General features: G+C 40.6%; 2 pseudogenes; both read left to right on the forward strand.

The window, feature by feature from the left end:
• Positions 1–7,869: 7,869 nt before the first annotated feature.
• On the forward strand, positions 7,870–8,421 carry LOC141569699 (ferritin heavy chain pseudogene; annotated as a pseudogene).
• Positions 8,422–10,078: 1,657 nt separating this feature from the next.
• LOC148754585 (large ribosomal subunit protein eL36 pseudogene) lies at positions 10,079–10,379 on the forward strand (annotated as a pseudogene).
• The last annotated feature ends 241 nt before the right edge of the window (positions 10,380–10,620 follow it).

Here is a 10,620-nt window from a genome sequence, read left to right on the forward strand (position 1 = left end):
CTTGATTGCTCATCCAACAGCCATCTCATCCCTCTTACTTACTAAAAGAACACTGGATTTTTCGAAGTGACAATGTGTCCGCTCCCTTGGCACAAATCATAATCAGTCTGAATCAATCATGAAAGTGTTCCTCCTGTTTCAAGATGCTTCTTTTTGTAGTCTCTTAAGCTGATAGGGTTGGTCACATGACTGAGTTTTGACCTCAGATATAAACAGAAATACTCTGGATTTCTTATAAAATTTGACTTGCTGGATAAAGTGATGAGATTTGTGAAAAGAAATCATTTTGCCCTCAGTCTTGTCATTCTGATTGTGATGTGGGTATGAGGATGTGATGCCAGGTGCAAGTGCAGCCACCTTGCAACCATGAGGATAAGGGCAACAGATTTGCAATCCCGTGTAGAGCCCTGTTATAATTGAGACAGAGGCATAAACTATGGCATTTCCTGTGAACCCCCACCACTAGCTTCTTGATAAGTAAACACAGTTAGCCTTAATGCTCAAGCTCCTTTGTGGACATTGTGTTAGTTACGTTTCTTGTGTCTAACACATATAAGAAGACAACAAGGAGACACACTTTTCAATGTCATTCAAAATGAAACCCATCTTTCCCCCCTGTTTTTAAATACCCCCCTGTTTTTAAGTGCCACGTGTGTGCTGTATGTGAGGTATTGTTTCTCGTTCTTTCCAGACATTGTCTGTGTCATTCACACACCCCTATGAGACATAGATCTTCTCTAATTTATATCTGAGAATGTGATTTCAGAGTAGTGCCACTGTCTGAAACCGCTCAGCTAGTAAGTGAGGGCTTCTTTCCTCTGTAGTGTACCTTGAACAGAGCCTCACAGACAGAAATTAATGAGTATTTGTTGGTGAATTCAATTTAACCACAGTTCTCTCCCCGTAGGGAGGGTAAATTCCCTTTTTGTGAGTGTTCTCTTCATCGTATTACACTCCTGGTTGGTAGATAAGAAACCATCATCAACATGCAAATTTTCTTCTTTCAATATTGCCCAACCATGAAAACAATTATAGAATTGTACACTTGAAATCTATGTAATTTTCCTAACCATTGTCACTCCATTAAATTTAATTTTAAAAGGAAGAAAAAGAAAGTGATTAACTTTTCATGAGAAATGAGCTACACAGTCACTACTCTGAAATTAATCTCCATTGCAGGGACGGCTCTTTGGTTGTCACACTGTCTTTCTTCTTTTTTTTTTTTTTTTTTTCTTTTACTATCAGCCTATTGAGAGTATGTGACCATCATGACATGTAACTTGAAAACATTTTCATTATCTGCAAAAGAAGCCATGCACCCATTTGTACCCTCTAGCAGTCACTGCCCCGTTTCCCTCCCCCCAGTCCCTGGCAAATGCTAATCTACTTTCTTTCTCCATGGATTTGTCTATTCTGGACATTTCATATAAGCAGAACTATACTATACATCATCTTTTGTGACAGGCTTCTTTCATTCCAACATAATGTTTTCAAGGTTCATCCCTGCTATAGAATGTATCAGTATTTTATTCCATTTCATTGCTGAATAATATTTCATTGTATGGCTATACCACATTTTGTTTATCTATTCATTACTTCATGGACATTTGGCTTGTTTTCAGTTCTTGGTTATTAAGGATAATGCTGGTATGAACATTTGTGTACAAAATTTGGGGGAGACATATATTTTCAATTCTCTTGGGGTATAAACCTAGGAAGGGAATTGCTGCATCATATGGTGACTCTATGTTTAACATTTTGAGGAACTGCCAGACAGTTTGACAGTTTTGTACCATTTTGCAATCCCACTGGGCAGATATGAAGAGTTCTAATTTCTCCACATTTCCATCAGCATTTGTTGCTGTCTTTTCTTCATTAATCTGCCATCCTAGTGTGGGTGAAGTGGTTTCTCACTGTGGTTTTGATTGCATTTTCTCTGTGGCTCCTGAGGTTGAGTACCTTTTAGTGTGCTTACTGGCCATTGTGTGTCTTCTTTTGAGTCATGTCTATCCAAATCCTTCGCTCATGTTTTACTTGGGTTATTTGATTTTTATTGTTTAGTTATAATAGTTTTTCATATACTCTGGATACAAGTCCCTTGTGAGATATAATTTGCAAATCTTTTCTCCCATTCTGTACATTGGCTTTTCTTCTTCCTTTGAAGTACAAAGATGTTTAATTTTGTTGCATTCCAATTTATCTTTTTCGTTAGTTGCTTGTGATTCTGGTATCATATGTAAGAAAATAGTGCCTAGTCCAATGTTATGAAGATTTACTTCTATTTTTTTGCTAACAGTTTTATAGTTTTATCTTTTACATGTAATTATGTGATCCATTTATGAGTTAATTTTTTGTATATGATGCAAAGTAGGAGTCCAAATCCATTCTTTGAATGTGGCTATCTAGTTGTCCCAGCATCATTTGTTGAAAACACTATTCCTGACCCATTGAATAGTCTTGGCAACCTTGTCAAAAATCAATTAACCATAAATGTGTAGGTTTGTGTCTGGATTCACAATTCTATTCCACTGATCTACATTTCAATCCTTAGGTCAGTACCACACAATCTTCACTGTGCTTTATTTTAAGCTTGTAGTAAGTTTTTTTTTAATTTTATTAGTTTCAGGTGCACAAGACAAAGCAAAACTTAGACGTTTATCATTTATATCCCTCACACTGTGTGAACCCCCCTCCCCCCAATGTAATAAGTTTTAAAGTCAGGAACTGAATCCACCAAATTTGTACTTTTTCATTTCCATATGAATTTTAGGTTCAGTTCATCAATTTCTGTAAAAACAAAACAAAAAAATCTGGGATTTTTATAGAGATGCATTGAATCTGTATATCACTTTGGGGAGCATTGCCATCTTAACAATATTGTCTTCTGACCCATGAATACATCAATTAATTGATGTAAAGACCCATGTCTTTACATCAATTAAGTCTTTCTTTCAACTTTTACTGTTTTGTAGTTTTCTGTGGACAATCTTGCACTTTCGTCAAGTTTATTACTATGTACTTTATTCTTTTTGAGCTATTATAAATGGAATTGTTTTCTTAACTTCATTTTCATATTGTTCAACACATCTGATGTTTTTGTATTGATTTTGTATCTTGAAACCTTGCTGAACTTGTTTATTAATTCCTATAAATTTTCATGGAATCCTTAGGGTTTTCTGTATATAAGATTATGTCATCTGCAAACACAGATAGTTTACTTCTTCCCTTCCTCTTTGAATGCCTTTTAGTCCTTTTCTTGCCTAATTTACCTAGCTAGAAACCCCAGTACAATGTTGAACAGATGTGGTGAGATCAGACGTCCGTGTCTTCTTCCTGATATTCGGAGAGAGATTTAGTTTTTCATCTTTAAGTATGATGGTAGTTCGGAGGTTTTGTATATGCCTTTTATCAGGATTAGTACATTTCTTTCTATCATTGGTAGTTAACTGTTTTTTATCACAAAAGAGTGGTGGATTTTGTCAAAATTCTCCTGCATCTACTAAGGTGCTGTTTTTGTCCTTTGTTCTATTGACATGATGTATTGCACTAATTGATTTTCATATGTTGAACAGCCTTGCATTTTTGGGATAATCCCCACTTGGTCATGGTATATTTTCTATATTGCTAAATTCGGTTTGCTAGCATTTTATTCAGGACTTTTATAACTGTGTTCATTAAAGTTATTTATCTGTGATGGCTTTGTCTGGTTTTGACACTGTCCCATTCTAAATCTTCCACTTTCTGTAGCTTGTTCTGTTGCTCAATAAATGTGGTTTTTTTCATCATTCCCCAAATCAGTCCACTTTTTGGATGTCTAGTTACTCAACAAAGGAAAGAGAAAGACAATGAAACTGAGAATAAAAGGAAAAGACAGTGAAACTAAAGAAAAGAAAAGTGAATATAATCTCAGTTATGACAAGTACATATGACTAATCTCTATGTAATTTGACATATTAACTGAAATTCTGTGGTTTTATCACAGGTCTTAAGGCTGTTGACTTGAACTAGAGCTCTCTGGACTCCATTTTATCAAAAGAGAACAAGGTAACTGTAGCCCGTGTAAATGCAGACACATGCACTCTGTCTCTCACATGCACCAAACTACCACGATGACCACCACCATCACCACCACTCCTCTTTTCGATTCACACTCTATGCTGAATTTGTCCCAAAGAGAAACCAATACTCTACCTCTAGAGAGCAAGTAGCACATGTCTATTCTTTTCCATTTTAGTATCAATATTTAGATCCTCCCCCCCAGTGAGAGGGCCAGGGCACAGCCTAGTAAAAGCATGCTGATAGTTCTGCTCTCACTGTGAACAATTTGATGCAGATGAAATGAAATTAAAAGAAACATCAAGGAAAATCTAGAAAGGAGAAATATTATCATTCAAGGGCAATCTTAGCCTGAAGGTAGGATTTCCATCTTTTTTTCCTAGGGGCAAGAAGTCAGGATGATAACTGACAAGAAAAACCCACGATTTTGAATGGGCTCTTATTGTCTGGCCACTTGATTTTAGGCATACAGTTACATGTTATTCAAAGGACTGAGGCATGGATAGTAGCCTCAATTTACCTTGGTGCAGAGACTACCAGGAACCCTCACTCTGCCTCATGTCTTTGATCTGGTATCTTACACAGTAGAAAGAAAGTTCTCACCTAGACTTCTTTTCCAAATGACCAGCCCAGCCACAGACCCACTGGCCTCTCCCTGGGGCCAATCCCCAGTAAGAGGAGACATGCTTGACCCTTGCTTTATTCAGGGTCCTCAATATCTTAGCTTTGTCCCAAGTTATAAGACATTTCCTGACTTCCTTCCCTCTGCTTGATTTGAATTTCTTTTGTTCTTCATTCTTTTAGTTTCTTAAGGTGGGAAGGTAGATAATTTATTTGGGACTTTTCTTCTTTTCTAATGTGGGGATTTTAGTGCTATAAATTTGCATCTAAGCACTGGTTTAGCTATATCCCACGAATCTTGCTATGTTGTGTTTGCCCTACATTCAGTTCTGAATAATCTTTCATACACCCTTGATCTTCACTTTGATCCAGGGGTTGTTCAGAATTGTATTGTAATCTTCATTTCCAATATTTGGGGATTTTCAGATATCTTGCTGTTAACAATGTCTAGTTTAAGTCCATTCTGCTCAGAATGCATAACACACATAAATAGTCACGGAAATCTTGAGAAATAAGAATAAAGTGGGAGGAAAAACAGTACCTGACATCAAATCATACTCCAAGGCTACAGTTATCAAAACGGCATGGTACTGGCATAAAAACAGACACACAAAAGGTCTGACAATTAAGTTCGTGAACTTGTTGCAACACTGTTGCTAACCTTTTTTGACATCAGAGAGATTTTTCATTATGAATTTATAACAACGGGACAAACAATTAACCAAGTTTAATATTTGGAAGTGCTGAAAACAGACTGCGAAAAAGTCAGACGAACAGAACTTTTCGCCAACAATTCATGGCTCTTGCATCACAACAATGCACCAGCTCACACGACACTGTCTGTGAGGGAGTTTTTATCCAGTAAACAAATAATCGTATTGGAACACCCTCCCTACTCAAGTGCTCTGACCCCAGTGAATTCTTTGTTTACCAAAGATAAAGGAAATATTGAAAGGAAGACATTTGGATGACAGTCAGGACATCAAGGATAATACAACAACAGCTCTAATGGCCATTCCAGAAAGAGTCCCAAAATTGCTTTGAAGTGTGGACTAGGCACTGGCATCGGTGCATAGTTTCCCAAGAGGAATACTTCGAAGTATTCCATGTGCACTCGAAAATCACATGCTTCTAAACCAATGTTTATAAACATTCCCCTCTATGATTCTGTTCTTTTTCTTAACATGAGGATTGTTTCTTCTTTTTCTGCCTTTCTTCTCCTGATAACAAGAATACTTCATTGGTTGCCTGCAGAGGGTAGAAGTATGTGGCTTTTGAGTCTTGTGAATGCATTAACTATTTAAAAAATAAGTATTTGCATATCTAAAAGGGAAAATGATATAACTGAACTATGGTGGTGGTTGAGACACAGAAAGAATGATCTACCCACACACAAACTGGGAAGGATATAAATAGCAAACCAGCCACTATGAGGAAATCTCGGCAATAGAAACTGGACACTTACAGACGGATAAAACCAGAGAATTTAAAATACCTGCAACAGAAGGGCAAGCGCATACAAAGAAAGTTCAAGAACAGAGTCTGAAATCAAAAGACTGTAGAGTGTCCTGGGTGGACTGTGACATTCAAGAGCTACCGCTTGAACACCTGATCTGTTTGCTGGTGTCCTGCTCTGACCCTACCCCAACCTTACTTACATTGGACAAAACCATATGGCATTGGATCTGCTTTAATCTCCCAAACTACACTCCAGAGACACTGAATTATTTGAGGAAGAAGGAAACAAAAATAGAGCAAATCAGAGACAATGACAATTTGCATAGCACAAAGGAAATAAAACAGAAGTATACATCTACCTACAAGACAGATCCCCAGAAGTCTCCCAATGTTAGTGAAATGCCATGCTTTTGGCATTTGGGAGGGTCCCTCTCCTACCTGCAAGCTCCATAAAAAGCACCACCAAAGGAAACCACTGCATAACTCACACACTTCAAATTCCATTCGGAGGACAAGCCTACTAGACAAATGGACATTACAACTGCAGATCACATCCATGCCAATTACTTAGACTAATCAAATGGGCCCATCACTCCCAAATATGAAACCACAAATGCTTGCAAGATATTTGAGGAAAGTGTAAGAGAAGATCATGATGAACAAACAGCAATTTCAGGAGTAAAAAATATCTATGTCTGTACCTATATTGCTGTATCTATATCTATATATGGTTGATGCAAAGGCAACAGCTGTTTATAAAATGATATTTAACCTTTTAAACCGCAATTACTTTTGCACCAATTAGTCATATATGTATATACATATATATGTGTGTGTGTGTGTGTGTGTATATATATATATATACACATATATATATAGCTGCCAAAAAAAGGTATACACATCTTAATATTGGAAAGAACGGTTTTAAATTTACAGTGATGAAAAAAATAAAACAAAATAAAATTACACTGATGGTAAACATTTGGAACAACTGTTGTAACTGTAGAAGACAAATGTGACTTGTATTAATCTTTTGTTATCTGTATATACTGGGTGTTACAATTTTAGTACAGATTTTCCTTCCGCAAACTGTGTATACATATATTTGGCACCCTCTATATATCTACACGTGTATGTGTGTGTATGTATATATACATATATGTGTGTGAATATATATATGTGTGTGTGTATATATATATATATATATATATATATATATATATATATATATATATTCTGACCTACATACACCAGGAAAAAGAAAAGAACTTTATAAAAAATCCAAATTATAATAATCTCACAATTTTTAGTAATTTCTTTAAAATGAGAACATGGTGCTATTAAAGGGAGTAACCAGAATAATAGAAAGTTCTTGGAAAATTAAAAATTTGTTAAACTAAAAACTTTTAGATGCCAAGTGCTCCGCACAGAGTCCATTGCGCTCACAAGGCTGGGATGGAACCTGGAACACAGAGCCCCTCCCCCAGCCCCTCCCCCACCCAAACCAGAAAGGCCCCCACCCCGCCCCCCAGCCCTCAAGGGAAGTCATTTCCGGTCCTTCCACCCTGCCTCGGAGCCCAACACAGGGCGTCCTCCTGGTCCATCCGGGGAGTTTGCTGAGGTGCCTGGCAGCACCGCCCCTGACTCAGCTTCTAGCTGCCCTGGTCGCCTGCTCCTGCGACACTCCAAGGCCCGGCCACGCGTTCGCCCTCGCATCGGCCCGCACCTCCAGCCATGACGACCGCGCCGCCCTCGTCCATGCGCCAGAACTACTACCCCGAATGCGAGGCAGCCATCAACAACCAGATCGTGCTGGAGCTCTACGCCTCCTACGTGTATGAGTCCATGGCCTCCTATTTCAGCAGCCACGAGGTGGCCTTGAAGCACTTTGCCCGCTTCTTCCTGCAGCAGTCCAGCCGGGGGAGGGAGCACGCGGAGAGGCTGATGGAGCTGCAGACCCAGCGCGGGGGCCGCCTCCGCCTGTGCAACATCAGCAGGCCTGACCGCAACCGCTGGGAGAACGGCCTGAAGGCCATGGAGTGCGCCTTGCACCTGGAGATGAGCGTGAACCAGAGCCTGCTCGACCTGCACCAGCTGGCCACCGAGATGAAGGACGCCCACCTGTGCGCCTTCCTGAGCAGTCACTGCCTGCAGGGGCAGGTGGAGTTCATCAAAGAGCTGGGGGACCACATCACCAACCTGCGCAAGATGGGAGCACGGGAATCCGGCCTGGCAGAGTACCTCTTTGACAAGCTCACCCTGGGCGACAGTGACAAAAAGAACTGAGTCTGGACTGCCTGCCCCATAGCCACTGGGTGACTTCCCCTGGTCACCATGCCGACCAGGCACATTGCAGTATTTCCTTTGCAAAACGTTTAACCTTTACCTTCGAGTTTTGCCAGTTTTTCCAATAAAGTTAATGGTTCTTTAAATAAAAGTGTCCGGGTGATTGCTGTGTGCAAAACCGTCACTTTCTCAAGTTAACACAAGTGTCCGGGAGCCTCTCCAGCCACGCATGCCCCATCCACATGCAGCTCCGGATCTCCGTGGATGGAGGGAGAAGGTATTGCGTGGGTCCCAGATAAACACAGTTGATCTTCGCCTTATAAACACGGTGGTATGTGGGGGGGGGGGGCTGGTATCTGTAAGTGTGTGCACGGTAAACCAATTTAAAAAATGGTCTGAAATCGCGACTGGTGGACTGTGCAGGAAGAGTGAAGAGAATGGTATTGGGCAGGGATTAAAATAAAGGGGTTATTCCCTTTATCTGAAATTGTATCGGTTAATTCTAGGTAGCACATTGGGGGCCTTGGAAGCCAGCTTGCCAGACTACCTCTTCGGCAAGCTCACCGTGGGCTGCAGTGATAATATACCTGTGGATAGGGCCAGCTTTCCCATAGATGTGGGGGTGACTTTCTGTGGGCACCAATGCTGGGCGTGTGTTAGAATACAGGCAGGTGAGATTTCGAATTGAACAGTACCAATTCTTGTTATAAAGCAACAGGGTACCAAAATAACAATAACAAACACAAAAAATTACCACTAGAGGGCTGAAAATACAAAATCATGGAAAGAGGTCAAAACTGTGGTACTGAATATTAAGTAGAAGAAATCCCCCTGAATGTTGTCAGTGATTCTGACTGTTTTCAAGAATGCAGAGCATGGAGAGTGGAAGCAGGAAGAGAAGTTAGGAGATAATACAACTGGTCCAGGTGAGAGGCAATGGAGGTGGAAATGGAGTGGTGGCTGAAAAAATGAGGAGACATAGGCAAATCTAGAGAGATTTGGATCAATCTACAAGATTTCCTCATGGACCAGAGGTGAGTAGTGGGACTTAAGGAAAGCAATGCATGTTCTGGTGTTTAGACTTCAACACCCGGGTTGAAAGACTTGCTATTTATTAATCTGGGGACATATGTAGGGGGACACGAGGGGTGGGGTAGGCATATCCTGTAAAATCTGAGGTGCCCGTTAGATGTCCAAGTTGAAATGTCATGCAGGTAGCCGTAAAAATCAATCGGAGCTCACGTGGGATGTCACCTTTGGATTTGCACATATGCATACATCAGCTATAGGGGACGCTGAGGTCACAGGATTGGATAAGCTCATCAGAAAGAGCGGAGAGAGAGACCATGGCCCAGCCAGCCCCAAGCCCAGGGCAGCCAACATTAGAGGATGGGTTGAAGTGTTGGAACAGCCAGGGGGCTGCTGGCCCCACCTGGACCCTGACCTCATTCCAGACCCTGGCCAGATGCGTCTGCTCAGAGTTTATCTCCAAATCAGCCTGTTCCTAACCTCTCTGTGCCCTCTGCTTTCTCCTTGCAAGATGTGGAGAGGAGTTAGCTTATTACCTTCTTGTCATAGCTATAGGTAGAAAGAAATCAGTTAAAAAAAAAAAATGATTCCCGTCGTCAGCCGTGGCAGCCATTGAGGGGCAGCAGCCATGGCTCTGCGCTATCCCATGGCCGTGGGCCTCAACATGGTGACCAAGAACATCAGCAAACCGAGGCACATCCACTGCCACAGTTGCCACAACAAACAAACCAACTTCATGTGACATGATCTGAGAGGCGTACGGCTTTGCCCTTATGTGTGCCATGGAGCTGCTCAAGGCCTCTAAGGAAAAGCTGGCCCAGAAATTCATCAAGGAAAAGGTGGGGACACACATCTGTGTCAAGACGAAGAAAGAGGAGCTGAGCAATGTCTTTGCAGCCATGAGGAAGGCAGCAGCCAAGAAGGACTGAGTCCCATCCCCTCTGTGTAATAAAACTTTTCGTTTAGAAAAAAAAAAAAAAAAGGAAGAAGGAAAGAAAAGATACCTTAAGGAAATGATAGTTCTTCTTGTTTTGTTGTTTTTCCTCTTCCCATTTAAAAACCTAGCCTCTCTCACAGTCTACTCTATTTGACCAGATGAAACCTAACCCCTCCTATATATCCTCAGGTTGTCCCAGCCTGGGAAAAAGAATCAAAACAGGTTTCTTCTGT

Source organism: Rhinolophus sinicus, chromosome 18 (genome assembly GCF_057876585.1).
Source record: "Rhinolophus sinicus isolate RSI-liver-muscle chromosome 18, RSI-T2T, whole genome shotgun sequence".
Classification (NCBI taxonomy): domain Eukaryota; kingdom Metazoa; phylum Chordata; class Mammalia; order Chiroptera; family Rhinolophidae; genus Rhinolophus; species Rhinolophus sinicus.